General features: G+C 25.8%; 1 long non-coding RNA gene across 2 annotated transcripts; it reads left to right on the forward strand.

Annotated features, from left to right (window-relative positions):
- The first annotated feature begins 339 nt into the window (after nt 1-339).
- On the forward strand, nt 340-3600 carry LOC136077668 (uncharacterized). 2 transcript variants are annotated; one of them, XR_010637170.1, is made up of 3 exons: nt 340-616; nt 2877-3150; nt 3520-3600. It is a non-coding gene; the product is annotated as an uncharacterized LOC136077668 (long non-coding RNA). The 2 variants fall into 2 exon arrangements; XR_010637169.1 differs by lacking the exon at nt 340-616 and adding an exon at nt 2466-2734.
- The last annotated feature ends 1247 nt before the right edge of the window (nt 3601-4847 follow it).

Below are 4847 nucleotides of genomic sequence, written 5' to 3' on the forward strand. Positions count from 1 at the left end.
ATTATACAAGACAATCCTAATAATTTTTTTTTTTGGTTTTTATATAAAAAGTTTCAAATTAGTTAAATAACCATAAAAAATACAAAAATAGCACGTAATTTAAAATTACTCAGTGTTATTCAATCTGCTTCCTCTACTAAAACTGAAAAACTATTTTAAAAAAAAACTGCTAGTTTTATAATATACTTATAATTTATAAACTTTTATCTATGATGATATCAATGATGTAAAATGTAATTTAAGGTCCTGTAAACAAAAAACTGATTAAAAACTTAATTTCTTTTATATCTCTTTATTGTAACAGACAATTTTAAAATTCAGTACTGATGACATCGACAACAAACAAATAAACCTTTAGTATTTTAATACTGAACTAAATGCTCTTGCTGCCATTACTCAATAGTGAATGTTTAACACGTAATTCACACTGCAGCCGTTACACCCGAGTTATTGGGAAAAAAGAGTTGTAGCACTTTTTTAAAGAAAATGTGAACGAAAGTGTATGCAAATATCTAACTTATGTTAGCTTTAAAATATGCAATGTTAAAACATATATCAAGTTTTACAGTTTTACAGTTTTACTTTGACTTTTAAATTTCATTGCAGCAACATCTCCGTAAGTTTTATAAAATTACGTCTTTTGAAGAACTTAGTAGGAATAATAATATTATTTAATATATAATATACATTTTAATAATAATTTAATTTAATAAAAATATACTTGTTATTGCTAACTAATTTTACCTCATGATGATACTTAAACAATAAAACTTAATAAAAATTTTACTAATGGTGTATGTAAAAAAGAAGTCCAATATTTGTTCTAACTGAAATAATCATTTTTTTTTTTTTAAACTAATGAAAGAAAAAGCCGCAAGCAATTTAATTTTGCAAAATTAAAAAAGCAATTTAAAACTAGAGTCTAGTTTTTTTTAAAGCTAGACTGCGTATCATTTTATTAAGCTGCATTTTAAATGATAAATGAGGAACAAACATGCAAATAGTGTTTTGTCACTATTTGCATAATAACAAAAATAATCTATGGTAATAAATAGTTTCGCTTTTATAAATTTCTTAATTTAAAGCAGAGATTTTCATTCGTAACATGTTTTCTTGAATATATCTAAATAAAATAAAATCGAGGCAAAATGCAAACTCTGTTTTGTCCCAAACTAGTTTCATTCAAAAAAATATTTGTCCATCTAACCAATCAAAACAACTTCACGGCCGCCATTTTTTTCTGACAAATCATTTTTTGAATGAAATGCATTTAAATCTTGAGGTTATGTTGTTGTTGTCAGTTGTAGCGCATTGAAGTGGTGTTTGATAACTTTGTCGTTTTGGTGATTTTGTAATATTTAATTGAAAAAATAATTAGTGATGCAGGACCATGAGAAAGATATAGTTCTTGTGGAAAAAGAGCTGAAGATAAAAAAAAAGATACATTCGGCTCCTTCACGCTTAAATATCTATGAACCTTGCAACCACAATTCATCAAACAATCATTTTTTATGTTATAAAATAACATCATCATTTGTTAAGAACATAAGGGTTAACTTATATAAAGAGGCAAATAAGCAGAGACAAGATAATATGATTGCCAATATCTTAGAAGCTTCAAGGGCTATCAAAAGATGGCGGCTACCCAGTCACGAAGCAAGATCAATTTGATATCAGAATAATATCAAAACTTTCTAAAGATATGGTATCAAATAATGATATCATCATGATATCATAGTGATATCATAACTTTGGAAAGTGAACTTAATTTTTAATGGAACTTTATATAATTGTTACAAAGGATAATAAAAATTAATTTTTTATCTTTTAATGTCCCAATACCATGTTTTGATTTTATAAACTCATATAATGATATCATTACGATATCAAAAACTTGTCATGTTACGATATAAAATACAAGTTGCTCACATTAATACTATTTAGCGCAAAAACGTCTTACACACCTGAGTTATTCATTATTTTTTCAAGATGGCTGAAAAATGCATGAGAAACGAGAAAGTTAAAAAAGTGGTAAGAAGACCAAGCGTTTGAAGCGTTAAATTCATTTTATAGCTATTTGCAGTAGGAAAAAACTAAATTGTATTTAAATTTGTAAAATTAAAAATCGAAAGGTTGATTATTAATTTATTATGATTTGAAATGCAAAAATTTGAAACGACATGACATAATATTTATATGTTGAGTTTCCAAACATATCTATATCTTGTATTATTAAATTTAGAACTAAATGAATTATTCATATTATTATGAAAAAATAACATCCTAATAGTATTAAAAAGTTCATTTAGTAAAATGTTTGATTGAACATTTAACTTTTTTTATGCTTTGTTATAAATAGTTTGTGAATATAAAGTTTATATTCATAAATTATTAAGTTATATTATTTATACTTAACTTCTAAAAGTTACCAAATAAGGTAAACTTGTTTATTCGAACAAATTTATTACAAAGCCTTCAAATTAAAAAATATAAAAGTTATTAAATCAGTGAAATTCGGAAATCATAAACCTTTCCAGAAATATATATATTTTCTAAGTTTGTTGTCTATGATCTTGACACTGGACACATTGCCATTATTCCAAGACCATGGGTATGTAAAGTTTGTGGATTATGGAAGTGTCAATGGACTTCCTCTTTGCAAAAATCTAAGAGTCATGTATAATTAATCCAAACTGGAGAGAATATAGCATTACAGCAGTTTATGCAAAAACAGGTTTAAATGACATTGATTTGATGTTTTTTCTTGTTTTAAATAAAATTATCATTTACGTTAAGAAATCAATTAAGAATTTTGAATTATTTGTTTCTTTATTGAAAATTATTGTGTTATTTATTATAAACCTATAATCTTTTAGATAATTTTAATGAAGCAGAAAAAATACAAGGAGATCAATCAGGAAAATCTGATGGGTCAGGAGTACCACTGACTGACCAAGACCTAAAGGCTCTTTGGCTTCAACCTCTTCAACTTCAACGCTACTTACTTTTACACCTTATAAAAAAGGTTAAGAACGTTATCTTATTTGGATGACAGTGATGAAGAACGTGGTAAAAAAGTGATGAAATGTAGTGGTTCGAAAACAAGAAATAGTTATTCTGCTGATAAAGATTGCAGTGAAAGTGACGACAGTAAGATTTTTTAAGACATTCATATTTTATTCTTTTTTTTTTTTGCATTGCTAATTTTTACAAAGCTAAACTAAAAATTCCTCAAGGCTAAATTTTATAATGAAAATGTCAATCTAAATCATTTTTTCATTAATTTAATATTTTTTTAATAAAGTAGTAAGCTTTTTTTTCAAGCGTAATTGTTACCCTTGTAATTTACAAAATTGTTATAACTATAAAATTGTTATAATAAATGTTATAAACATCAAGTTTTGTATTAATATCATAGTTTTATATTAATTTTTTCTAGTAAGTGATTTTAGACATATTTTCAGTCATTAAGTCAGTCAACGAAAGGAATTTAATTTTTTTAAATACATATTTCTCAAGGTGGCCATTCAGATTACAGCAAGAAGTCACAGCAAATAATGTTGAAATCACTTCCTATCCTACCTAGTAAAATATATTTATATATATATTTATTTATTATTATTTATTTTGAAAAATAACTTAATTATTATTCTATAAGAAAAGTTTCCATACATATGATTAAATATATGATATGTTTAAAAATAATTCAATTATAACACACAAGAAACTCTATCTTAAAGTACTATGTTTTGATAGAAAACCAGCATACAACAAATACATTTAAGATGACAGAAAAAGAAACTATTTCATCTTTAAGTACAAATAAAGTTTCAAGTGCTATCATGCAGCCAAGTTGTGAAGGTAAGACTACATTTTAAACCAAGTAATCCACCATTGTAAAAATTGTCCAGAAAATTACCCTACATAACTTACATATACATTCACCCTATTATTACCCACCTAGACTGATGCATCAAGGCATCTCTATTCTTGGTCAATTTTGATGGTTTTTCTCCGATAATCAATAACTCTCTACGATTTCATATCAATGGCACTATGGATGAGTTAAAGCATATTTTTACAATCTAATATCCTTCCTGATAATAATATGAAGCAGGTTGTCCTGGATTACATGTTTCCAGTAAGAGGGTAACCTAACCTGACAAATTTTGTCGTTAATGATAATAAATAATTAAAAAAATTACATCAGCATTTCTACATCTTTACAATTACGTCTTTTCTATAACATGATTTTATTTTCAATTGTGTAGTTTAATTGAAAATAAAGTTACTCGTAAATTTTTATATAGCTCGGAGTTTGAAACTGACCAACTTCAAGTTGTCTGATTTAGCAGACCAATTTGACCAAGATGAAAATGAGACTGTGAATGATTGTGATTCACTACAGACACAGTTAAAGAAAATACATTGTTTGTGCAATTTTGTTAGTGTTCTTATATTTTTCTATTTGTTTTTTTTTTTTTTATATATAGATTTATATCATCTATTTTTTATATTGTTAAATTCAGGTCTATTCAGGGGCATCTGGTTCAAAAAATCAGATTGGCGCCCCTATTTTTCAAAATATCCTTCTATATATTTTATTAATATATTTATATATATTTTCCTTCTATAAAAACCTTCTATATTATCAGTTAGTTACCTTCTTTTTCTTTTGTGCCCCTTGAACATCTGTTGCCCGCGACAAACTGTCTATAGTCTTTAATTTTTATAGAGTAATTTGACTTAATAAAAAAAAAAATGCACTATTTGAAAAACAATTCTTTGGCTTCATTTTTCATGCTACATATCAAGCTCAAAAGAAGCTCTTTAGCTACTTTTATTCT

Source organism: Hydra vulgaris, chromosome 03 (genome assembly GCF_038396675.1).
Source record: "Hydra vulgaris chromosome 03, alternate assembly HydraT2T_AEP".
NCBI classification, from domain to species: Eukaryota; Metazoa; Cnidaria; class Hydrozoa; order Anthoathecata; family Hydridae; genus Hydra; species Hydra vulgaris.